This window comes from Zosterops lateralis (assembly GCF_965231275.1).
Source record: "Zosterops lateralis genome assembly, chromosome: 2".
In the NCBI taxonomy this organism is placed as follows: domain Eukaryota; kingdom Metazoa; phylum Chordata; class Aves; order Passeriformes; family Zosteropidae; genus Zosterops; species Zosterops lateralis.
The window spans coordinates 112,879,060-112,906,449 of NC_139763.1; the positions used below are offsets into that span (position 1 = coordinate 112,879,060).

The window sequence follows — 27,390 nt, forward strand, 5'->3', positions numbered from 1 at the left end:
TTCAAAAGTTTAAAAATACAGGTGTCAAATCCTCAAACCAGGAACAATATTCGGAACAAGTAACTTGTCAGTTGAACTATTCAACAGTTACAGCATGTGCAGTACCATGGACCATTGACAGCTCATTTACTCCAATGACAACACAAAAATGCTTTCTGTTCCCCATGTACAAGCTCTTTAGCTAGTAAAAAATAACTAGCACTTCGTCCAAATTTTACAAATAACAGTCTGAGGCCAAGTACAAAGCTGTGTCAAGGATAATTTTCTAAAAACATAGCCAGTGCCATTTAAAAATAAATGATCAAAATCAAATAAACAACAACAACAACATAATCTAAAATGTATTTACTTAAGAAGTTGGGTGGTTTTTCTACCTTACAGATCAGATCCAGGTAGGGCATAAAACGTTCAAATATTATGACAATCAAAACTAGCCCTGAAAGTACTTGTAGGAAGAAATGTGTAGCAGTTCTCCATGTATGCAAACAGGAAGCGCCACAGTCTGCTTGGAGAAAGCCTGGTGACTCTCCCAGCAATTATGGACCAGAGCACATCCCTCTCATGCCCATCTGGACATCAGGAAAAGGTTGTTCACTGAAAGGACACCCAGTCAGTGGAACAGGCTCCCCAGGGAAGTGGTCATGGCACCAAGCCTGCCAGAGTTCAAGGAGCCTCTGGATGACACTCTCAGTCATGTGGTTTAGTGTTAGGTAGCCCTGCAAGGAGCATGGACTGACTCTATGAGCTATATGGACCCCTTCCAAATCAAGGTGCTCTATAACTCGAGACACATATCTCTAGTAATCAAAATGTTGATAACCTATTAAGACTTTTCAAAAGGCTTTTTTTTTTTTTATTTGGAAATATCCAGTCATGCTTTTTCTACTCCTTCATTCACAGAAGGACGTCAATACTTTGTGATAAGTCTCCTGTAGTCTTCAGAGAAAAGCTCTTGAACACCATTTATTGAACAGAGGTTATCTACAGAAATTCCTAATGCAGACAGCTGATCAGCTGCACAGATTAAAGACTTCATAAATTCCCCTTTCTTTGGTTCTGTGAGTTGGTTTTGTTTGTTTAAATTAGTTTTGATTACCAAATGCATTCAGAAGTTACTGTAGCAATATTTGCCTTCTCGTCCAATACTAGGCTAGAATAGTCACTTATTAACCATGGCAGAGTTGTATTTTACAATGAAAGAATGTAAAACAGATGAATCAGGGCTTGTGTTTCAAGAAAACTTCCCTTAGGAAAACTGAAGCAGAGTATCTCATAAACCTGATTCAGAAACATCCTCTACTTAAACACCTGATTGTGTGTTTTCTTCACATTTAGCACTTAGAAGTGCTAAAAATAAATAAAACTGGAAAATGAAGACAAAATAAAAGTGGGGAGGGAACTCCCAGAAACCTTCCAACACTGATACAGTTTCTCAAAAGTAAAGTCACCTTTTTGTTCAGAGAATCATCTAACATGTTACTCATTTTATTTATTAACTTTCATTGAACCCAACTCTTGCTGCTGTTCTTGATACCTGCAAGGAGGCTCAGGTGAGCCAACTGAGGAGGAAGGCAGCAATAAAATATATAAACATCATCACTTCCAGTCTCTTGCTTTCCTTTACTTCCACTTGTGCTCTCATGTAAAGCTTCCCTTAGACATCCTCCAGCTCTCTCAACTCTGATCAGTAACACCACTATTTTCTCATCCTGCAGCAGGCCCAGGAAATGAAGATGGCACAAACATTTATGCTTTTAATATGACAAATAACCGCATCTCTTTAAAACTGCTCCCGAGAGGGCAATACCACAGGCCATGCCTGTACCAGTGAAGTGGCAGGACTGAAACTGAGCTGTAATATCAGTCTGTGTACTTTGTCTTTACGTGTAAGTGCTATTCTCTTGTATTTCCCTAGCTAATTAAGTGAATATGCCCAAGCTTTCCCTCACACGAGCAATGCCAGCCTTTGTGCAAGCAAATCTCTCATTATCTGACAGCAGTTTAAAACAAAAATTCCTGAGTCGAGGCTAGACAACTGCCACTGGTAACACTCAATCCTGGCTGCATCATTCACTCACACAGGCAGCAGAGCTTCTGCCTCCGTATGATGAGCTCAAGTAAGAGAGGTACTTTGGTTTCTTAGACTAAAGCACAGGTGCCTTCTAATCTCCAAGTCTAGCAAGAAGAGACAAACACAAAAACTAAAGTAAGGGATATTTGCTCTATTTGTTTCAGAATATAGACTGTCCGGTGAGAGGCTTGCCTGTTGTCATACCTGGCCTTAGTTTTGTCCTGTCTCCTCCACAGGTTAATCTCATGCAATGCACTGCCAGGAAGATGTTGACCTTCCTGCTAGTTCCATGCAAGCATCTTTTTCCAATATTCTATTGTTAAATAATGCCTCCATGTAACTACAACCAGGTGTTTGTCAGGGCTAAACTGAAGTAATGCTGGCATTGGCCTGTGAGACCCTGGGATGGCTCTCTTGCTACAGACGTCCCTTCTGGATGCTCTGGTCAACTTAATACCCCACATATTTTAACCTGTCAGATTTTAACAGTCCCATTCTTACACTGTTTTAGTGTGTGCATGTGGTTTTCTGCTCCAAAACACAGTGCAGTGCTATTTCCAGGCACCATTTCTGTGCTCCTGTGTTACAAAACAGTATCATTAGCATAGGAAATGAAAACCACCATCAGACTTGGGGAATCACTTGTTCCCTAGGTCCTTCCAGCAAAAGGAAACAACAATACCCAAACCGACTCATAGAAATTTTCACACTAAGCTTCCCCTGAAATCAGTACCTGGTATGGGGTTAAGGGACTGACTCCTCCCTGGAAAAGGCACATTTACTGCAACGAAGCCATTAAAAGGAACAATTAAAACAAATGTTCATGTATTTGAAGCAGTGTTAACTGGTCACAAACTCAACCTTTACCACTAAAAAGACCTCACTTTGCACAGGCAACAGAGCTATTTCCCCTAAATATAGGTGTGGTTCCATTTAAGCCTGATGTTCTCTCACACTCAGTATCAAAGCTTATGAGAGCAGGAAGCACTGAAAGCAAACCAGGACAGGCTTCCCTTAAAAATGGAAATATTTTAAGCATCAGAAACATGCAATTTGGCATGCTGAAAGAGATGCAAAGAGCTATCCCTTTAAAAAGCCTCTTTTAGGACCAAAGTATTTTATGTTCCCTTTGTCACAGCTATACGTTCACATGCTCTAATCTATTTTTAGAATGTCCTTCCTAGATTAATTTTTAAACTTGAGTCTGGACACTTTTCACCCTCTCTCTACCCAGATATCCCTGTTGAGTCTGTTCCTCTGCTGAAGGCTGCAAGGACATGGAAGTCAGCCTGCCACAGGTTTGCATCCCACCCTTTTCCACTAAAAGCAGAAAAAAAAAACAACTCAGGGACAAGAGAGCCTGTAGAAAGAAATAGGGCACAGCACTTAGGGCAAGAGCCATAACTTCCTACAGCAGACATGCTATTACATGTACTTTTTGTCACAGTAGATGATGACTTAAAGCCATTTCATTAAATGCTGCAAGGCTTAAAAAGAAGGAAAAAAACCCCAGCTGTTCCCCAACTTTCAAAGAAAAAAATATAAACAAGCACACCTGCCTTCGTCCATAAAGTAACCAGCCCAGACTGAGGCTTGACAGTATCTCTCTAAGAAAATAACCCCACCATAGACTTTACAGGAGAAATGCATAACTAAACCTTCTGGCAGTTCTCTTTATCAGATAAAATTCTACAGCTTTAGCTATGTTAGCTCACAGATATGACAGTTTTAACCCAAGCCTGCTTATATGCTTTTATTTAGAAGGGTCTTGTACCTGAAAGTCTGTATGCACCACAAATCTTTTGAAAGGAAACAGTTTTCAGACAACCACTGATGTCAGTGTGAACTATTTAAGGAGCAGTAAGTTGCTTTAGACTAAGCCAGTTCTTCCCATTCCACTTACAAACAGCTGGGAAAAACAATGTAATGGTGATTAAAAGCAGTAGGTAGGGGGAGAGGGATTTAACCAGCTGCTTTACATATAATGCCCAATGAGCAATTTCTGTGGACTAAAATTTAGTCAGACATTAGTTCAGACTTGTGTTATTTATTTGTGTAGTCCCAAGGAGTGTTAAGCAGCACTTGTAAACTGAGAGGAAGCTGTGCCCACAGACCACAGCCTATCGAAATATCCAGTGCTGATCAAATCCAGAAGGAGACAACTCTCTCAGCCATACCATGGCCACTGAACTCCCCAAATAAACCACTTTTGCATTTCCAGACAAACACATGTCCTCTACATTACACATGAGCAATCTGCAAAGACTAAAGAGCACACACGAGGTAACCAAGGAGAGCTAATAAAAGCACAGATATTACACCTTTTTCTTCTCTTCTGTGATGTCATTTTAGTAATTAGCAGTTATTTCTACATACCTTAAGAGACTCATTTGTAAATAACAAATACAGGAACATAGTGCTGGAACACACCAGCACACATACATGGTGTCAGAACTCAGGAAAGTGAGTTTACAAATTTTGTTTACACATTTTTAATATAGTCTAATGATTAAATCAAAAAGGAAAATACTACAGATATTTGCCCTTATCTTAATTAGCAAGGCTGTTTATGCAGGCTGAAAGGTAAGCATGTGTTTATTTCTCCATCTCATTTTTATGTATTACTGAAGAGCATGGCATCATTTGAACTCTTGAAATTGTAAGAAGCCTCCAAACGATTTTTGCAGAAATTATACTTAAAAATTTCACATCTCATCCATCCAAGCAAGACCTGTTTTACCCAGAAAGAATAAAGATCTCACTTACCAGAAAGATTCAAAAGCACACAAAATAAACACAATTCCTTTCCCAAACTTCTATCAATACATTTTTCCTCCTAAAATTTCTACTAGTAAATCTCATCACTACAAGTTTAATTATATCATAAAGTGACTTTTTGCCCAAATTCTTCCAAACAAGAATGTATGAGGTCACTTGATTGATATCTTAACTACAGAATCTAAACTGGGATTGAAAACCAACCAAGAAAACACAACCCCAAAACTGACAACATCTAAAAAGGCTGATCACAGTAGATGCTTCATCTCAGACAGATGGAAGGGGTTCAGGAACTGTAAAAATGGTTCCCTTCCATTACTTCCCTCTCAAAAGTATTTCCTGTTCCCAGTATCATCAGCTCTACTACACCTGTTCTTACATGCCCTTTCACATAGTCTATCTCTTGTCAACGTGGCATCTGCAACACTCAGAAATATTGCAGTATCTTAAGTGACTTTCCTAAATTATTTAAACAACTGCTATTTCTACAATGCAGGACATCCTGCCAGAGTTTTCTGAATCCTGAAGATGGGAAAGGTTCAGATTTACAAAAAAAAAAAAAAAAAAAAAAAAAAAAAAAAAAAAAAAAAACACCCACACCAAAAACAAACACCACAACCAAAAAAACCCCCCAAAACAACCACACCAAAAAAACCCCACATGTATGACAGCAAACTCTCTTTGCTCAGCAAGGTAGAGCAGCGAGTGAGGAGACAACACATCCTGACTTATGCCATCTCCCTGCAGGGATGGGACCTTCTGCACAGGAATGGAGCAGGTCACCAGGGTCAGCAGCACCGCCACGGATAAACCTGACAAAGTCCACCTGCCACAGCAGCGAGCAATAAGCTAACAAAAATGATATCAGATAGCAGATCTCCAAGTGTTTATAGCCCATGACTCAACTTTCCCTCCTGTACAGTGACCTTTAGGGAGGACAGGAAAAGGAGGGAAGCATGCTTATATGGGAAATTCCTACAATCCATTATCCAAAAGAGTAACTGGTATCAGAGGCTCCAAATCTACTTAAGAAGCAGAACAGCAGTGGCCTATGATATCCCCAGAAGGCCAGAACAGAGGAAATTTGATTGGTTTTGTGCTCCTGGTTTCTTGTGAAGCATGCACAATTTTTCTCAAAAAGTAACAACAAAGTCATAAGGTAGAAGACACAGAAGCAGTATGATCATCAGCACAAAGAGGTTTTTTTTAAAACCTGCTTTAATGCTCAAGTTCAGTTTTGCAGAGACAGAATACAGCTGACTTTTGCCTGAACAAGACAGAGCCAGAGGAACCATACAGCACTGCAACCCAAAATACTCAGCTTTACCTGAAAAATAGTGCCCAAATACTGTTCACTTCCTCAATATCAAGTGTTAGAATACTTTGAAAACAAAACTAGAGCAGGGTAAGGCAAAAGCGAAATTGCTTGGAAAGCCTGAAGGGCACACTGAACAGATCCTTTTTTCCACTTAGGAATTTCACAGCAGAATATCACTAATGGTAAAACTTGAGGTCCAGAAGATAAAGTTCAGCAAAGTGACCTTTTCTGCATTTCAGATCAAAAACCAGTTGGGTCATACGCATGCTCAGATAGCTGTGGGCATAGGACAAACAAGCTTAAAAAAAAAACAACTTGTGAGCAAGCACTCCAGACAGCTGTGCTCAAAAGCTATATCCACAAGACCTGCTGAAACTTTCATGTTTGATATTGTAACCTGAAGATGAGCCAGAGTTCAGTAAACAGTAAATGTGATTCTGCACAACCTTGTTATCTTTTCATCTTAACAGTTAAACCTATGTGAGGGAGTGCAAAGAGGTTACAAAATACTATCAGCACAGTTTATTAAATGGTCTTTTTGCATTTATTTTGTAGGAGGATAAAATTTAAGGTGGCAGAGACTTACACATTGGTAAGTCAGAGGACTAGGATGGATTCTGGAAAAATCCTTTGGACCTCCAGAGGCAAGAGGAAATTTTTCTTCAATAAATTCTGCACTCTGATCTGGCCAACATTTACCAGACTGGAGCAGTTTTGCAAAACTGTAGTATGTTAGCTAAGCGAAAGTGAATGGCAAAGGTGCATAGATTCTTCCCTTATTTTCTATAAGCAGGACCCGAAGTAACAGATTATGGGGATTTTTCTGCTGGCTTTGCCTTTCCTCCCCATAGCCAGACACCTCTAGAGATCCATTACTGGGACTTCTAGGATGTTAACATATGATCTTGAACTCAACAGCACCACTCCTGATTTCCAAAGTGAAGGATTTCAGACTTATCTGTGGTGTTCCACCTTCCCCAACTTCCCCAATCTTTTTGGACTATTATATTCTGGTTTTGAACTTCAGCTTCTTATCCTTCTCACATCTCACCCAAAGAGATTTTGCCATCCACCATGTGAAAGCACCTTTAGATCGTTTCAAGTTATGGTTGTTATTCTAAATTCAAGAAAAAACAAGCTATTGTCCTATGTTCAACACTTAGGAAGAAGAGAATAGAACCTGAAACCTTCAGCTCTAGCAAAAACGGGAGGGCAAGGAGAATTCTTAGGTTTGAGTTACAGAGTAACTCCACAATCTAGAAACAGTCAAATAAGACTACGTATTGAATTAATGAGCGTTTGAAAGATATTCTCATTGTTTTGCAATTACTTTAGCACATAAAATTCAAGCAACCAGAAGAAGGTTAGCTACCTCAACAGTGAGGAGTCCACATGCTTCTCTTGTTAGATGAGAGCTATTGGAAAAACCAAGTATTCTGCAAAATAAGGTAAAACACAGCCAGCCCAAATGGATCCAGAAATCTGTGCAGAAAGTTGTGTTCACATTTTACATAACTTCATCCTTCCCCATCAAACTCAGTCCAGTATAGGACTGGCAGAGCACCCTTGTTTGGATCCCCCAACCCAGCAGGGATGTCTGCTTCTCCATCTGGAAGCTGCAATTCTAGAAAAACACCAAAGAGTTGTAGAAAAAGTTCTTTGGGGGGGGGGGGGTGGGGGGGGGGGTGGTCTTTTTGTTCTGTTAAGCATGACACTTGTCACGTACTCATCTCTTTGCCAAAAAACTCCTGCGTGGAAGGGAAAAAAACACAAAACAACCCACTCGGGCAAGCGATTTTTTCCACAAATGATAAGCAAAACAACTACAGTCAAACAAAGTTGAAGGCTACTGGAAAGAAAATAGAGGCCTAGGCCCAGTTCTTTTTATTGCCTGAGAAATGAAGGCAGAAACCAGTGTCTTAATGTTCTTCCCTGCTGTTTCATGCTGCTTTCTTACTGTATTTCTGTAGCAGTGGGAATGAAGACAAAAGAAGCATCAAAGAACAAAGCCTGAATCTCATTCTGGCAAAAACAGGGAGGGGGAACAAAGGACAGAGTGGAAGTGGATGGACTACTTATAGCAATTATTGTCAAACATTTTTGCACTTCCTTCCTTAATGTAGCTCTTTTTGTACACAAAGGACTCCAAATAGTTCTGAGAGGTTCCCTTTGTAAAACAAGGAGAAAGGAAAACTGTAATAAGACTATGCAATGAAGATAAATTTTCCCAATAATGCAAGCTACAGGAAACACATGGAGGTCAAATAAAACTATTATTTGCCTTTTCAAACACTATTTTCTTCAGCTGCTAAATAAAAACATTATGAAGCCATTTTACACAGTAAAATTTAACCTTCTATTAACCTTCCATATTAAGTAAACAAACCTTTCTAGCCAATAAGCATCATTGTGAACTCTCTGAGATGATAAGCAATACCTTAATTACATTCATTTACATGACTTTGAAATTGTTCCAGACCAAAGTCAACAACTACAAGGTCAAAGAGTATGGAAATCTAAAATAAGGAGAAATCCATAGTCGGCCAGTTCATAAGGATTGTGCAGCATCCTTTCTAAGCCAGTTTGCAAAGGGTCACAGATCCCAACCAAGTACTCAACTTTTCATCAATTAGATTAAAAAAGCAAATCCTCTAAAACACCAAAGACCAAGTCCATCCCTCGTTTTTGTGGGGTTTTTTTGGGGGGGTTTTTTTGTGGTTTTTTTTTTCTTAATATTCAAAGTTGAAAGGACACTTTAGAATTGTTTTTAATGCCTAATGGGCAACCAAACTGTATGAATACCTTAAGCAAATGTTTTATAATATTCCAAATGACAGCCACAACATGAAATATACTTTTAAAAAAATACATCCATACCACTAAGAACTAACAAATATTTGGTATAGTGCCTTTATACTTGGGAATGCTAAACTGACAAATTTACAACTTTTAGAATGCTACACTTAGAGCGGGAAATGCTAATAATGCTCCAACAGCAATTACAAGAAACTTTTAACAATGACTGTTGCAAGAGACTTCATAAAGTATGACATGCCCTGAAACAGCAGAAAAGTGGACACAGTCCATCCATTCCCAAGATATTAGATAATGGCTCAGCTGTGATCAATAGCAATCAAATTAGCCAAAATGGAGCACACATGCACACTGCACTGATGGATCATCTCAGGATTACATTTTGTGTATTATAACCATGAAATTATTACAAATATACATATACAAACATCTGAAGTACAGCTTTTGGATTTAGGCAGTCCCATATCAATACACTGCAGCTGACAACATTTTCTTAGTATTAAATTAGATAAATCTCCCTGCACCCTACTTTACTAGCCAAGCACTTTTTATACAACTCGCAAGCCAACAACCTTCTGCAATTTAAGTATGATTTAGTGCAAGAGAAGCAATGAGTATTATAAAATTTATGCTTGTTCACCTTCTCTCCCCACAGAGAAGGGCAAGACATTTTTTCATGTAAATATGTATTAGATCCAAATCATTTAAATAGATATTATTCCATAGAGAACATGATGTTGCATATGCCCATTTCAGCTGCATGTTACTAAATAAACTGCAAGATAATGATGTTGCCTTGCTCATCCTAAAGGACACTGAAAATATTTCTAGGCATTTCAAACACAGGTAAAAGGAGAGACTTTCACAAGAAGAAAAGAAAACTAGGGTGGCTTTTACAGAGCTTCCTGAAGTGAAGACAAGTTACTGGCAAATTAAGAAATCTCTTCAGTAGTAGGTCACAGCTGCCACAGAAAAAATACAGCTCAGGTACACAGAATCTTTACAGTATGAAGAGCAAATCATTGCTATCATCCAATTTCATTTTCTTTTAAATGGAGAAGGGAAAGATAATCACGTTTGCAAGGAGAAAACCATGAAACTTTAGGCAGGTGACTAATTCTAAAAGTTAATGTAGAAATGCTAAATGCAAGGTGCCAAATGCTAATTTGTCTCTAATATGTCTCAGTTATATTTAGCTACAAGTGTCACTGCTTGAATGGAAAAGAGACAGAACAGCAGAAACTTAAACAGTGCCTAAAAAAATGAGAGCTTTATGCATGACTTTTAGGTGAATGCATGTATCTCCCTGCTTTTCACAAAATGCACCAGAAGTTAATCAGCATGTTACACAAAATGCAATTTAAGTTAACAATTTATTTCTAAATCATATACATATTTAAAGTGAGGGAGACTGTCATTTGACTTGAAGCTATCACATACCATTTGGGCCACAGTCAAATATCTTACAATACAGTCTGACCTCTACTTGATTTTAAAATAGGATAATCACCTTCAACTGTGTATGAACCTTGAACATTATCAAAAACAGTTTTATTGCATCAATGATTTATTAATAGTCTTATATTAATAGTAATGTAACTTTGACTTTACAAAGTCATAAAGATGACGAGAAACACAGTCAAGACTTATTGTGCTACCTATTTTATTTTAGGCTTCTAAGGCAACCTCATGACACAATCAGAAAAACTATCCTGAAAGTAAGAGCTACAAAGGAAAAACAACAGAATACGCATGCATCATCCCAGTTCAACAGCAGAGCAGAAAAGATACAGACAGCATAATGAGTTCAGACAGATGCTGAAACCTTTCAAGTCTCAAAACTGTCCTGCAGCCAACTGTGCCTGGAAGTGGAGAAGTGCTCATGCTGGGACAGGTAACCTGTGGACAGCACACGAGCAGCGGCTGCAGTCAGGAAGAGGCGTGAGCTAAGCCAGATCCCCCTTCCAAGCAAAGCCCTGCAGAATGCCCAAAGCCTACAGGCTCACATTCAAAACAAACCCCTTGAGGAAGGAGGAAATGTTCCCCCCAGAGTGCTTCTGGGTTCCCAACACTCACCATTGCAGCCCTGCCGTGCAGTCACTTCTAGGGCTGCTGGCCCCGTTGCACCACAATTTAAACAAAGAGCAGCTAAGAAAGCACAATATTCTATAACTGGCATTTACAGCATCGGCCTTGGACTCCTAATCTTTACCAGACGGGCACACAAATCAATCTATCAGCTCATAAAGGTATGCTTTTTAACCTCCAAAACAGATGGGATTGGCCAGAAACGTTTGGCATGTCAAACTGCTAATCACGTCTGCCCTTTGCACAAAATAACCCACTTAAGTTGAGGCATGGTTGCACTGTAACAGACATTAGTCTGTGGGAAACCCATTTAACTGTCACATACTCCCGCCACTCTTGCTCTCCCTTAATTAAGCCTAATGCCTTATGCTTTGACCTTTTGTTCTAGCCTATTAACCCTATCTAGTACAAGTTCAGATATGTTAAACCTAAAAGTTTGCTTTTAATATTAAATGCCAAGCTACAGAAAGAGTGAGGGATGCTTCTCTACCCTGCAAGTTACCAACCCCTGTGTTAGTCCCCAAAGACAAAATATGCCCAAACACTAATCAGTTTAGCAACAAAAAAAAAAAGTGGAGTTTCTTCCAGTGGCATAGCCTACTTTTTCCTCTTCAGAGGAAAGAGGAGAGTGAGGAAAAAAAAAAAAAGTGAAACTTCTGCTAGTAACTTCATATCCTCAGGCTTTTGGGTTTTTATCCAACAAGAAAAGCACATGCTATCAGCCAAGATCATACTGCACTCATTTGCTGTTCTCCGAAACCCATCATTAAAAATAAGACATAACTGGTTTACAGTGACCAATTTCTCCTCAATTAAAGGCTGCCTCTGCCAACCCTCTTCACACTGAGTCACCATCTTGTTCTTTTGAAAAGATAGTTACACTTACTATTAGCCTGTAATTCTCATGTGCATCTCCAGGTGAGTTGCATCCTTTGAAGTTTCTCAGACCCACACAGACTCAAACAAAGACATAATTTATTCATTCTAGCTACATACTTTTCCTTTCATGCAAGCTCAACTAAAGCATGGCTGCCTTCTGCTCCTCCATCCCTTAATTTACAAAGGTTACACAGCACCAGCAAGACCAGCAGATATGTTCCTAAAACAGTACTCTGTTGGGGGAAGTCTCCCTTAAGGGTCCAGAACTCTGACTTGAACAAGAACTCCAACTCCAGTGACAATAACAAGCCCCTGATCAAGACACTACCGCTCTCCACAATAAAGCTATTTATGTATGCAAGCAGGCTTGGTATACCAACAGAGGTATTCCACAATTAGTGCTCATAACTAGTAAACAAGCCTGACCCCCACTCTAAAAAAACAAGGATGACTGCCCATAACTGCTTTAGAATACAGGTTAGAAACAAAAAAAAAAAAAAAAAACCAGAATATAAACTGTGTGGGGGTTACCAGCCATGTATACCAATAAACATGTTCTCAAACCTTTAGCTTAACCACCTGACTAGCTGAACTTGGTACAATATCCTTCTTTACAGCTTATGCTTCTGTAACTCTGACTAAATAGAACTCCTTTTAAAAGAAGAGGAAAAAATCTTGAACCAAAGCTTTGAATTGCTTTAACTGTTTTTGAGGATGTGAAAGATTTCAAAAGGCTTGTTGCCACAAAAGCCACTGTCTACTAAGTTCTATTAAAGCTGTATAAGAGACCATCTGCTGCTGATCACAACAATTCTCCAGTTTTAAATTGCTAATTAATTATGCTTTAATTCCAAAGTGCTTGTCTTACTGATTTTGAGACCAGCAAGTAATACCATTAACTTTTCTGTAAATACAACTGCTCAGCCAACTATAAGATGCACTACAGCAACATTCACCTCCTTTTTTTGAAAAGTCAAATAGAAAAAACATTTTGGGGAAAAAATGGATCTCTAGTATCAATTTGGTTATTTCCAAAGCACTGATTCTGGTTAAATCCAAATCCCTACAATTTAAAAAGTGCATATATCTTCTAATGATTTCACTTGGCGATATTCTATTGTGTTGGAGATGCTCAAATAGCACTACACAGACCAATGTTGTATTTGAGTAAAGTCAAGCAATGCATGGATTTATTTAAAATAAAAAAGAGAAAAATGTAGCCTTGCATCTGCAATCTGTGCCATTACAATGGATATGAGAAGTTCTGCAGGCTGGGATTTGGTATGACTGCCTCCAGCTTCTAGACCTTCTCTACTAATGCTCACAGAAGTTGCCACTGGAGGCAATGCAAATGAGTCCTAAGAGAAACCAGAAACAAAACAACAACTGCTTGTCGACCATTACATGCCCAAATTGTATTCTTTATGCTAATCAGCATTCTCAAGTTCTTAGGCATGCACACAGGCCCACCGAGGACAGCGGGGCTACTCAAGTGAATAAAATGACTCACAAACCAAAGAGCATGTACACAAACAATCACTGGACAACACTTGGGGAATTATTCCCTGGTATCACAGAAAAATAGGATTTAGGAAATGGGAACCAAGGGAGCAGATCCGAACAAAACGACAGCAATGCTAAATGTCTACAAGCCATTGCAAGGTAATATCTAATAATGATTTTACTGTGACGGTCCCTTGCCACACAAGCTCAATTTGGATCTGTTTTATTTTAAAAAATAAGTGAGATGGTAACATAGAAAGTGTTATTTAATCTCCTCTTTCACTCTGAAATTACACATAAATCAAGTTCTTCACTATTTAGCTACCTCCCAAACAAGTGGACTAAATCTTCAGAACTTAAAAGCAAATTACGCACAAAAAGTACAGAAGTAACAAAAACACTTATTTTTCTTTAATCAGCACACATAGTAAAAATACCCCAACTCTCACAGTAAAAAAAGAGGATTAGCTTGAATATTTATCACTTCAAAACGTATTATAATCCTAAAACTATACATGGCACACAGTTGTCTGACAGCTTTGGCAAGACAAAGAACAAACCCCAAACCAAAGAGACAAGGTAAACAACCCAAACAAATTATTTACCTTGAATGTGGTTCCATTAGGAAAGCTCTTCCTTCAGGAGTCCAAGGATGCATTAATTTTCTTCCTCAAAATTTCATGCTTGATCTGAAAAGAACAGCAGAAATCCCCCTATGAAATTCTGCATATCATTCTTTCCTACCTAATATGCCTTGATCTACTTTCTTACTGTTGGTGTAACAGAAAGCTTTGCTTTATTTTGGTTAGTACAAACTGCAAGAAACATTTTTATATCAGAAGAAAAATGTAGTTCCAAACTTCAAAAATCAAAAACCTTCCAGACAGAACCATGAGTAGAACGAGCAGAAACAACTCATGTTGTCTAAACTTGTACTAAGGGACATTCTGCAAGAACAAAATCCACATTCAAGTCAAAGCCAGAGTCTTCTTTTCCCTCCTTTCATTCTAAGAACAGCTGTGACATGAAAGCCCTCCTTCCTATGTAGTGGTTACTGCTTAATAACTCAAACTTGCACCCATGAACATCAAAATCAGTTTTTTAAGAGCCTCTATTAATTTCCATATGCATAAGGAAAAGACAGGAGTATAACAGAAAAGTGTAACACTAAACACAAGAAAATTAGTTTGATAAAAAATAAACCAATAGAAATTGTAATATTTGCTTTTGAGAGATTTAAGGATAGTATATAACACTATTTTACTTTAGTTAGAAAATATTATCTATTTTACAATCACAACGTTGAAACTTCTCAGCATTTGTCTATTATTCTTAAGTGGGATTTTGCTAATTACAGCTAGCCCAGATCATTCTTATTTCTACTATTTCAGCCTTGCGGCTGTGACAAGCCTCATTATTTAAGGTCTTCAAGTTACCTACCACTCAAGCACCAAGCTTCAGAGTCAATTTTAAATACAATAAAATACACTTTAAAAATGAAAAGGAATATACTTGCTCCACCACTTAGCTGAACTTTCCCCTCCCTCCTTCTGCTTGGCAATGAGAGAGTTCCTCTCCTTATTTCAACACCTTTGGCCTCTGTTCTCACAACAAAAAAAAAAAAAAAAAAAAAAAAAAAAAAAAAAAAAAAAAAAAAAAAAACAACACATCCATACAAAAGCTTTTTAAAAACAGAATTCCTCTAGCACTGAGGACCCCACAGGTGGGTAGAGGATGGAGGGGGAAGAGTGGGAAGTGTGTGTGCTGGGGGCACACCTGAGCATTTCTCCCTCCACGAAACCACTTGGGTCCAAACCAGATTAGATAAAACATCTAACTCTGACCCCTGCAATGTGCTTGCTAACTGGGAAAAAAAGATACAGGTGTTGATCAATGGGTCATCATCCAAAAAAACACCTATTCAAAGCTTTCAGGTACATGAAATAGCAGCAGCACACTGGACTACTGCCAGCACCAAGACCCAACAAAAGATGCCCAACAATAGAGCTAATTAAGCTGAAAAATAAGTAAATACCCTGGAATACTACATGCAGAAGCTATTTTAAATCCTTCTTCATGTGCATCACAAAATGGAAAGCTACATTGTACCACAGAAGGGGTGCAATCCTCAAAATTTGTATTCAATTTGGGGAAAAAAAAAAAGATCTACCATCACAATAAAAATTAACAGAGAAATGACTGGTACAGTGACAAAGGTTCTAATAAACATAGTTCAAAGCCTTTTCAACTCCATTTTACTGAAAAGGTAAACAAGCTGAATGCAGAATCTTTTGTGGACAATGAAAAACAGGACAAGAAGTCCCAAACAGCAGTAGGCAGCGCTATTAAAAAAAAAATAATCTTTTCAAGCCACCTGCATTTGAGAAAAACAGTTAATTCCAGTATTACTGCTCTATACTACAGATATAGACAAAATGTTTTTCACCACTGACAAGTGGGTGAATGTAGTCATTCCTACTTCCAAGAGAAGAGAGACTGCTACATAGTAGGGAAAAACACAAAACAAGACACAAAACCCCACTCCATACAGTATTGCCATCAAGGTTCAATGTACAGATGGCATTTCCTTTAGGCCAGCATTCAACAATCTTTTCTGTATTGTTCCAAGTGACTACAAAAGGTTTATGAGAGTTCACTGAAAAGACACCAACATAATTTGTTATTTCTGGAAAAAATTCCATATTCCTTCAATATGTTTTAAAAAATGAGGTAGAAAAATAGTAACTTTTCTAGAATAGTATTTTATTCCCCAGCACTTCGCATCTGAACCACTTGCTTTACACATCTTATAGTTTTTTGGAATGTTGATTTGTGTTCCTTTATGGACTACCAAATGCAGGAAAGGTGGTAACACATACACCACCACCAAGGCCATCTCCTGGGACAAGAACCACCATTTCTCTCTACATTTGAGGCAAGCCCTGCTTTTGACACCACTGAAAAGGCCTTTTCAGTTCTCCTTCCTTCTCTCTTTTCCCAGTGGTACAGGGCACAGAGAAGCAGCAGAAAGCAGATAGCTATGAATCTTTAAGTTTGCTATGAAAAAAAACCAAAACAACAATACCAACTTTAGGATGACTGAGAACAAAAAAAACCACTGTTCACCTGTGAGCAAGACTTACTGCTTGGATACATTTCAACACAGAACTTCATGGACTAATTTTTGGGGCAAATTAAATGCTCTTTTATTTGTTTTCAAGTAATAGTTTCATCCAAGACTGGATGAAACATTTTACATCTAGCACCTGATCTCTTCACAACAACAGCCTCACAATTTCCTTTTTTGTGGAAGAGGAGGATCATCCCCGCAGAAGTCTTTCCCAACATCAAGTATCTTTCCTGGTCTTAGAAACCAGTGACTAAAACAGAAGATCTGTAGCTTCTGCTTTTGTCTACAAGCAAAATTGGTTTTCCTCTGCTGAAGGCAATGGTATTTAGAAATAAGTGGTATGAAAACAAAATTTCACTCAAGACAGGCAATTAAACAAGAGCAATGAGCTCCAATAACAATTTAAGTATGAGAAGACTATGCCAGGAGGGTTTTGACCCAAGCTAATATGTCTAGCAACTGCTTCTTCCCCTTTCTACACATGAATACTTATTTACATGAGTTTTAGTTTCTATTCTCCTTCTTCAACCATCAAGCCAAGTGACCTGCAACAGACAGCCAAATAAATTATCAAATTAATTCTTTCAAGTGCTAAATAGGTCTTGCTAGCATTTCGAAGTATTTGAAATAAATAATCCAGAAACCCTAAAGCGCAGGCATTCATCTTCACCAAGAGTCCCTCTGCCCACTTTTCCCAAGGAGTATCTTCCCACTGGGAAACATGCGAGTCTTCAGACGTTCACCTAGAAGTACTGGCTGCCAACCCTGCTATGCTGTTTTCTAATTCAGTGTTTTCCAAGGCAACTAGTGAATCCCTAACACCAAAAAGTCCAAAAGCAATGCCACAGCCCTGTTAAACACTTTCCCCCAGCTCTCCCCCTCTTTGCTGCAGGCAGGCCAGCACAGCTCTCAGTTACTGTTCTTATCGTTTTGGCCTGGTGGCAGGAAGAAAGAGCAAACCACAAATGCTGTTACCATTAACCTTTCTGTATTTAGTTCAAGAGTGTTTAGACAGACTGTCAAATTTATGCTTTCTATTTTTTTTGTACATTTATGCATATTCACACCTTTCCCCCTTGTTCAGGCCTCATTCCCTACCTACATACCTTTCTGCTTGTTTGTCTCTGCCTGCCTCCCTGAGCAGCAATGGTTTATACTCCAAAATTTCCACTTCTTGTCCCAAAAGGGTATTTATCCTTTTTAATCCATAGGACAGCTATCCTATTAACCCTGCCTCCTGCTCATCACCCAACCCATCACTCAGCACTTGGGAGATGAGCCCTGCCCGGCCTGCGGACCCCATGCACGGGGGGGCGGCCACCAAAGCCCTCCCTGGAAAAGGGGGTTGTGCCCCCAAACCAGTGACCCAGCTGGAAACCCCACACTCTCTTCTGGATCCCCTCCACTCCCTGCACATTCACATACAGAAAAAAGAAACAGAACCACAAGACTTTTGGGGTTTGAGACACAGGCAAGCTCTGAAGAGCTATTCTAAAATGATAATTCACAAAAACTTTATGGTCTTACTGTGTTCTCTGATAGCTCTTGCCAGGAGGTGTCCAGCACAGCCCTAGAGCAGGACGGCTGACTGGGGGAAATGCAATTCCCTGGCTTTGCCTTGGGCAAGTTTGCACATGTGCTTGGCACAACACAAAACAGGGTTTATCTTTTATTATAGTCACGTCCTGCACTGTCACTGGTAAAATTAACAGTGCTCTCACTGCTAATGATAATAAAGCTGGCGTTATATAAACTTTTTGCTGATGTTCAAAGCCTGAAAAATAAAGTTAGCTCTGAAGAGACAAAATAAGCTTTAAACAAGCAAGACACTGTCAATTCTTTTAAGCAAATTCCACAATAAGCAAAACTACAGGCAAATCTGAGCACCATAAAGTTAATTCATGGTTGAGTTCTACAACCTTTACTGAATCACTTAAAATTTTTCTTGATGCCTTTTACAGAACAGATTTACCCCAAACACAACTATCAAACACTGCAGGTGATACAGCCAGTGATTAGATCACCCTTTAAAGTTTACAATATAAAAACATTATTTACTTTTACTTCTTTATCAACATAGTTTTTATGACTATAATAAATTTGGATTAGCACATCTTTCACTTCAGAAAAAGAAACAAATATGGGGATCAGAGAAAAAGCACATGTTTTTATCTGCAATCTTCTGCCAAAAGACTAAAAGGAAAAAAAACCCCCAAAAACCTCAATCCAGCATTATTTGACTGCATGTTGTATTCTGTGCATGCACGGCCTACAAAAACCTGAAAGCCACTGACAGCTCTCACTCATTAGATAACCCAGAACCACAGGCCAGTCTAGCAGCAGGTCAGATTTCACCCCTGCCCAAAAGGTGCAGGCACTGCTCCTTACCTCTCCCATCGCACTCACAGAACACAAATACCCTCACACAAGCATTTCACTCATGACTAACTTGCTGTTCTTCCTCTGGAGTCCACGTCAACTCTATCTCAGGAGACCACTGACAGAACAACAAGTCAAACTTCTCGACCACAAGTTTGGGAAAGCAGTTGCTGCCTCAGACAGCAAAAACCCCAAAGCTGCCTCAACACTATTCTCGACGAGAACTTTTGCCTTCCAAGATGTTAGCTACTAATGCCCATAGAGTAGAATTACTCAGATGCCATTAAATCTGATCCCAACCACAAGATATCCTCAGCTCAGAGTGCTTTTGTCATCTGGCATCTTAATATGTCACTCTCTCAGGTATTCAGTCAGCCCTAGAAGCAGTAAATTGCATTTGTGTATTAAAGAAAATGTTTCCTACCCACTCAGGAATACACCATCCCCCTTTCCACAAGTGACTGCTTCCCCCCCACAGCTCTTTGCAGACTGGATTCGCACTCTTTGTTAAATAAAGCTTTACGATATCTCCGAACATTTATAGTGCCATGACTCAGTTAAATTCTAATCAGCCTGTGAGCTGTCTGACACCGCAGCAGGTCCCCTCAAAATAAAACAAGGAATAATACAGTCTCCAGATTCCAGAGAGATGAGGCAAAAAAGGACAACTTCCACTTCAGCCTTCTTAACAACAACATAATCCCAAGCCAGAAATCCCACTGGGTTTTTTTTCCGACACTTTCAACACGTGTCAAGCATTTTATCTGAATCCTTCTTTAAATTCAAAGCTCAGTAAATCACCGGGATACACAGGACAGAAGAAGAAGGCTACAGCACAGACACAAGGCTAGCTGCTCGCTACAACGCTGCCCCCCCCGTTTTGCCCGCACTACGTTTCCTTAGGTTTCACAACCTTCCAACTTAATCACCCGCTGACACTGAAAAAGAAGGGCCTCAAACAAGGTGTTCCGTAGGGAGAAACGGAGGGTGGAATTGGGGGGGGAAGAGAAAAAATTTTAAAATTCACCTTTAGAGGGCTTCGCGGACACACACATAAGAAAAAACCCACAACCAAACACCGCGTCTGGAAAAGTAACCTTTAGTCTAGAAGGGAAACAGCGACGTCCCTGAGGAGCCCGAAGCGATGAGAAGGCATCTTTGGGGGGCGCAGGGAGCCGAGCCCGAGCCGCGGCCGAGCGGGGACGGCGGCGGCAGCCCCGGGCTGGCCGAGGGCCCGCAGGTGGCGGCGGGCGGGCAGCGCCAGGGCCGGGAGGAGGCGGCGGGGGCGGCGTGGCCTTGCCCGCAGCCCCGGGAGCGAGGCCGGGCCCCGGCGCCGCCGCAGCCGCTGCGCACCGAGAGAGCGGCCGCGGGGATCGCTCGCACCGGGAGGGGCAGCGCGGGGTCCCTGCGAAAAGGGGGGGGGCCCGGGCGTGAGGCCGGCGCTCGGCGGAACACTCGCGGATCCTGGGGGGGACGGACTAGTAACTTTTCCGTTCCGGCGGCTCCCCCGAAGCCACCGCGGCCGGGCAAACTTTCCGCCCGCGCCGGGGGAGCCGCGGGGAGATCGCCGACTCGCCGAGCTCACCCCCGGCATTGTTCCCCGGTGCCGCCGCCCGGCAGCGCGGCCCCGGCCCGCCCCGCTCGGCCATTTCCCCGGCGGAACAGCGCCGCACTCACCCCGCAGCCGCCGCGGCTCTTCCCGGGCGGGCTGCCCGAGGCCCCCGGAGCCGCTCCGGCCGCCCCGGTGCCGCGGCCGGTCCCGACGCCGAGCTCCGGGGAAGCGGCGGCTGCCGGAGCCGAGGCGAGCGGAGGGGTCCCCGCGGGCGGAGGACAGGACGGGGCTGGACAGGGCAGGACGCGCCGCCTCCCGCCACGCCCGAGTCCGCGCGCCCCCCCCGCCCCGCGCATCCCCCGCGGCACATACAGGACGAGCCGAGCTCCGCTGCGCTGCTCCCCGCGGCTCGGGGCTCTGCTGCAATGCCTGCGAGGCTGACTTTCAAAGCCTAACCCGCAGCCGCGATCCTCCCTCTCCGCCTTCCACCTCGCCCGCCGCGGCACAGCCCGGCCCCTCCCCGCGCCGTGCCATTCATCTCTCCAGCCAAGTTTCTTAACCCTTTGGTGGCCTCCCGGCAGGAGGCAGGGCGGGATGCGGGCGTTCGGGGATGCGCCCCGCCCCGCCCCGCCCGGCGTGGAGAGGGCAGGGCAGGCGGATCCATCCATCCATCGCCTCCTGCCCTCCCCAATTCGTCTGACTCAAGTCGGAGAGCCCCCGGGAAACAAACTTACGAGCGACAGCACCGGAGGACCCGTATCTAATGAAAACGGCAGTGGATTAAAAATAACACTTTTTTGTTGTTGTTGTTTTTGTGTTTTTTTCTTTTTCCTTTCCCCCTTCGGCTGCTTTGGAATAATTGGCGGGGAAGGGCACTTCTAGTGTTAGCAGTACTTGTCGGTTTAGAGCTTATGTTTTCAACCTTTCCTCCGGAAAAAAAAAAAAAAAAACCAAAAAAAACACGCGCTAGAAACTTCAATACTACGTCATTATTATTATTATTATTATTATTAATCACCACTGCTATTTTGGAGGAGGAAAAGCCGGGATGCTCCGAGCAGCGGTCGGCGGCACGGGAGGGCAGCGGCCCGGGCACCTGCGGCTGCTCCCGGGTGGCGCTGCCCCCGCCCGCCCCCGGCCGCGGCCCTGCCGGCTCCTTATCCTCGGTCCCAGCCTCCCAGGCCACCGGGAGTGAGGAGCATCCCTGCCGGCTCCTGGCACGTCTCCTTATCCTCGGTCCCAGGCCACCGGGAGCGGGGAGATCCCTGCCGGCTCTGCCAGGCGCTCCCTGTGCCGCGGGGGAAGGAGGGCAGGCGGGGAAAGAAGCGCTCTTCCATGATCGGGGGCAGAGCCGATCAAAGCCGTACTGTCTGCCCACGGGACAAATAAATACAGTTTGGGAGGAAAAAAAAAAAAAAAAAAAAAAACAAAAACAAAAAACAAAAACCAACCCGGATTTGGGCAGCGCTTCCCAAGAAGAGTCAGCCCTCCATTTTGGCAGGCGACATCCCCCCAAACCTCTGCTGTCAGAAATTGCACTAAATGTCAAGTTGTTCTTCAGACTTTGCTGCCACCAAAGAAGAGAGTACGCAGGCTGCACTTGGCTGTATAAAGGAATCTACAAAGTGCATGCGACCTTCATCGCACCTTCTGTGTGCCTCTTTAACAAACGTCTCGGCGTGTCGCGCACTGTCTGCCTGACGCTTTACAGAATATTTCATGATACTTTACTTCTGCAAGCCCAAAGACTGATGAAAGAGGAGCAAATTTGTTTGCAAGTCACATATAAATGGCGTGGTAATTACTGCATTTACACATGCCAGCGTTTTAGTTTTAAAACGCAGGTAAAATAAATGATCTGTTCAAGGGTCTTTTTAGTCAGAGACTAACGTGGTTAAAGAGTACAGGAAATTCTACTTTAAAGAAAGCGAGGGGGAGTCACATTTATGGAAAGCCAACTATTTTAACCAAGAGATACCATGAATGAAAGTAGATGTAGGAATGTTCAGCAAAACCTCTTTCACTTTGGAATGTACAGATTGTGTACAGGCTTAGACTGCAGCTAGTAATGTATTACTTGACCTATTTTTTTAAGCCAATGAAAGATTTAGGTTAACTTCATCATGTGTTTTTAACCACTTTCTTCCAGACGTGCAGCAGCATTTTCTAAAGCCACTGCATGTCACAGTGTTTATACAAGTCTCTTTTCTTGAGAGCATGAGTCTCGTAATATAGCCTGATCGTACTTCCATTAAAAGAATGGGTTTGCTCTTCATTTCCATAATAGGCTCATTAGCAAATTTTGATCGTAAAGAAATTATCCTGCATTTTTTTTATTTCACGAAGAATCTTCATCTCAAATTTTTTTCAATGCTAAGCAGCTGAGTTATCTAGGGAAAAGGAAATTTTCTCATTACTGCAGCAATTTATCTGCTATTTCAATCAAGAGTGTCTGTAGTAGAGACGTCTTTCATTCTTAACCTTAGGGAACGTATTGCGTAGATGAGAGACCTACAAAATGAGGAATCTTGGACAAGCAACAGAAAAAAAACTTGTATGTGGAATATTTGTTAAAATGATTGTTGTTAGGTAACAAATAGTTGCTTGAGAACACAAGTTTCAGGAAGATACAATCAATTGAGACTGTGTTAAATAATAAAGCATATAGATTTAGTTGGTTATTTCCATGACTTAATAGTTGTATCACAGTGAGTTGTGCCACTAGTTCATGTTCACTAAACTATGAGAATTCAAACAATATACTAAATAAATACCCTGTACAAGTAAAGGAAGAATTCCATCACACAGTGAAATCTATCTCTCAGGAAGTATGAAAGTATTGATGTGCATTTGTTGGTCCTTCCTGAGCATTCTTCAACCAAACCTAAACATACACTCAACCCCAACCATAAAAGGTGAGCATCCATGGCTGCACCTATCTACCCTCTGTGGGTGGTGTCTATACCTTCACTTTCTTACAGACATCAAAGAACAGGACACTTGTTATATTTTTTTTCAAAGGGAATTCATCACTATAAGATGCTGTTAAATGGAAGACCAGTTGTGGCAGGGAAGCATAAACTACCTTTACATCAGTCTTGGAAGGGAAAATCATATTTTTAGTGCTTATATTAGCACTACAGAATTGCAAGTACTTAGTGGAGAGCTATTGGTGTCATACATTATATAATCAGTGAACCACTAATATCAGCAAATCACTACTTTTTTATAGTTAAAAAAGTATATAATAATGCATAACTATGAATCTGACATTCCTAAAGAATAAAATGAATCTGTATGACCATTTAAAAATGGTTAAATAAATAGTTGATATATCTACAACTTTTCTTCGGTAATTTTGATGATTACAACACTGCGTTTAAAAATGATAAGCAAAGCTGCATCTTCAGTAACAAATTTTGTCTTTAACTTGCTGAAGCAAAACACATTGGTCTGTGCCACATGGTAAAAAGACACATATTATTATCAAAAAGTAAATGCAAATGCTATGTTATTATTCCCAAACTTTTTTTACACTAATGCTAGCTTATTTTTAAATCACATAAGGTGATTTGGAGAGCTTGGGAGAACTACAGTTGCTTTTATTTTGATTTTTCTTTAAGGTTATCTCAGCCTCTCAAAAAGCTTGCCACTCTGAAACTACCTTTTTCAATCAGAATAATTAAGGCCTTGCTTTATGGCATCCAATCATGACATGAGAGGCTCAGGATGTGGTTGAGAAGCTAGAAGCTAGCTTTACAGAAATGCATTTCCAGACTAAATCTTCCTCTAAAAGAGTTTGTCAGCCTAACATAGACAAATAATGAAATTCTGTCCTTGACTCAGCCTAGTTCAATTCACATAATATGTCAGATTAGCCACCATTTCAAAGGTGCCTTCACAGAGGATTAAATCATGTAGTTGTTCCAGAATTTAGGGAGACAACACACAGACCAAGAAATAGAAAAAAAAAAAAATTAAAAAAAAAATTTACTATGAACCCTATTTATTCAATAAAGGACATCAAAGGAGGTTTGCTTAAATTAATGATCATCATATAAGGGAGTAACGGAGTTAATCCATAAATGTGAAGTAGTAAGCTACAAAAGTCTGCTGTTCTTCAGGAGTACTATCTGGGAGTACCTGAGATCAGTGGGAACCCTACAAGTGTTACCCCAGGAAGAACTGGTCCAGGGAAGGGCTCCTGTAGGGGAATATCCTGTAGGGCATATCCTGTTTTCCTCATGACAACCGCAAGTCTGCAACTGTTGGTGGTGGAGTTGAATTACACAGTAACACGTAAAAGGAGGAGTAATGCATTCTATTGCTGAAAGTTATAAAAACTTAACACCACTGCTTTTTCATCTACCCACATTTAAAATTATAAAGGTATTTGTATGTATACATATATCATTTCCTGCTGCAGCTCTTTCCCACTTTCTTTTCCTTGGGTTTTTTTTTTTTAATTACGGCGTCTACTTCCATTTTTACAAGTACTTCCAAGCAGGTCATCTGAGAGGAATGTACCTTTATCAGCACAAATTTTTTTTTTCCCCCTGCATTATTTAAAAGTAGTCTTCTGATCGTGACTATTTGTTCTAAGAGTAAGTAATAAGCAAAGGACCAGATGCTAGAGCCTTTTCAATTACAGAAACATTTAAAGACAGCTGTACCATATAAACTTTCATGGAGGAATCATATGCTTGCAGCATCTGGTGAGTTTTGGCCATGCCTTCAGCACGCTGTATCTGTTCTGAGGCACAAGCTAGGGTGAGGCTTACTTCACCATGTGTGGTTTTGGGTTAGGGGTGTGCAGTTTTTTGACCCTAAACGAGAATCAACACTTCAAGCCTTATGTACATTGGCAGGAAATAAACACTACTTTCAGCCCCTGTAACCCCTTTAATAGAAGAGTCAAAGAGGCTGGTGCTAAATTGATATGACTGCCTTACATTACTTATTTTACCATAATAAAATACCAGGATTTTTATCCAGAAGAGAGCATCCTGTACTTGTGAATTTTCTGCAATTTCATCCCACTTGCACAAACACGAAAAAATATATTTCTGAGAACATTGTTCTGATGAGTCACGTTCCTGGTGACGTGTGAAAGCACATCCAGAAAACCATGCTGGAGTCCCTGTTTATAAAGTAGCATGAGAAAGTACCAGTAGAGCAGGTATTACACTATATAGGCACTGCTCCTACATGTGGGTTGATGGCCATGCAAAGATAACGCTTGAGAAGGTTTTAGGCATGTAGCTGAAACTGTCCAGAACATTAATTTTCCTTCCAGAATTTGCATTTGCCTCTTTTCTCTGATGAAGGGGTTCCCCATGTCAGCAGTAACAGATTGAAAGAGGACTGAAGAATCATGCCCTCTCTCACAGTCTGCTTTCAGAAGTTACTCTCAGTAACAATTCTGTTTCACAGCCCCGTTTTTCTGGCTGGCTAACACGAGCTCTGGGTAACCCTTTGTCGTGGTTCTCATGATGACACAAGCCATGTTGTTGAAACAGCATGTTCTAAAATGAAATGAACAGTATGTACAAATTATATACACACGACCTGGCAGCCAATACCATACTGCAAATGAATAAAGTTCTGGAGAGGACCATTAGGAAGTACCTAAAAAAGCAAAGCTTAAGTGTCCTGTGTTTGTCCTCCAAAATAACACAGGTGCTGGACAAATATTTTAAAATACATGAATGCTTTAATTACGTATTAAAATTTCAATAATATTCTTTAGTACAAATGATACTAAGTGCTCTGACTCAAGTGCAGGAAACTGCTGTGTTAAGCTAAACTGTGCATCTCATGTATTTTTATTAAATCTATTTCCCTTCCCACATATTAGCTTATGTACAACTAAGAAATTCTGAAGGAAATCTGGCTTCTTTGTCTAGGTGTCTAAAAGGAGACTCTTTTGAAAACGTGGTTCCTGTTCTGAGGATGAAATACTCTCAAAAAATTTGTTGCTTGCCTACCTAACATCACAAATTCAGTCACAAGTGATTAATTAGCGTTTCTGTTTACATACAGATGCCTAATGAGAAAATCCATTTAAATCGTGTATTGAAAAACTTAAAGAACTCAAATCACTGGACCCTGTAAAGTTAGATAAGTTTCTGTTTGATGGTATTTTACATGAAGAGTTTATCAGAATCATATTAGCTGTGCTTTTATAACTGATCCAACTATATATCTTTGCATATTTTTATTAGCATACAAATATTGAGGTTTTATTAGGAGGCATTAGCTCCACTAAACGTTAGGTATATAACAAATCCAGCTTTGATGCTGTTGATCATCACACCAGCAGTTTACATCTGACATAAAACTGTCAGAGGCATAGAGGTGACTCAAGTCACCATAAACCACAAAGCAAAACTTATGTTCACATAAGTTACATCCCCTGGCAGAGCTGGGAAATTTCCCTTGCCACTTTTTGCATATATTTTAGAGAGCTGCCTAGCCAAGACTGCCCTTGCTTTAAAAGGACTGGGAACGTGAGGATACTGCCATATATAAACAGCAGATACCATGCCCTGTTTCTATATATGTAATTCTAATTTTGGAATGATTGCATCTCTTTTTTTCTTTTTGATATATGATTTAAAAAAAAAAAAGTGTGGAAGTATTTTCTGTGGAGAAGAAAATTCATTCTGGGTTTTGATGACTTAGCACAGAGAATATCTGGGTTACATTCTTAATTTGAACAACATCCATTTTGCTGCACTACAGTGGCCAAAACAACTACTTTAAAGTTAAAGCCTGAGTAAAGAAAATAATTGCATTTTGTTAATGATTTGAAAGTTTTGTTTCGTGTTTATTAGGTTTGGAAATAACATTTTAAGTTTAACATGCTGAATTTTTTC

At 40.6% G+C, this 27,390-nt stretch overlaps 1 protein-coding gene across 7 annotated transcripts in view; it reads right to left on the reverse strand.

Moving 5' to 3' along the window:
- NRIP1 (nuclear receptor interacting protein 1) overlaps positions 1–27,390 on the reverse strand; it is a 95,814-nt gene that overhangs the window by 53,117 nt on the left and 15,307 nt on the right. For 3 of the 7 annotated variants that reach the window (XM_083854784.1, XM_083854787.1, XM_083854785.1), the window contains one exon: positions 14,057–14,140. The gene's annotated coding sequence lies outside the window, so the exon portion shown is untranslated. Of the gene's footprint in view, positions 1–14,056; positions 14,141–19,987; positions 20,030–20,637; positions 20,657–20,884; positions 21,021–27,390 lie in introns of those variants that run through there. The other 4 variants (XM_083854789.1, XM_083854783.1, XM_083854788.1 and 1 more) reach the window with 3 other exon arrangements.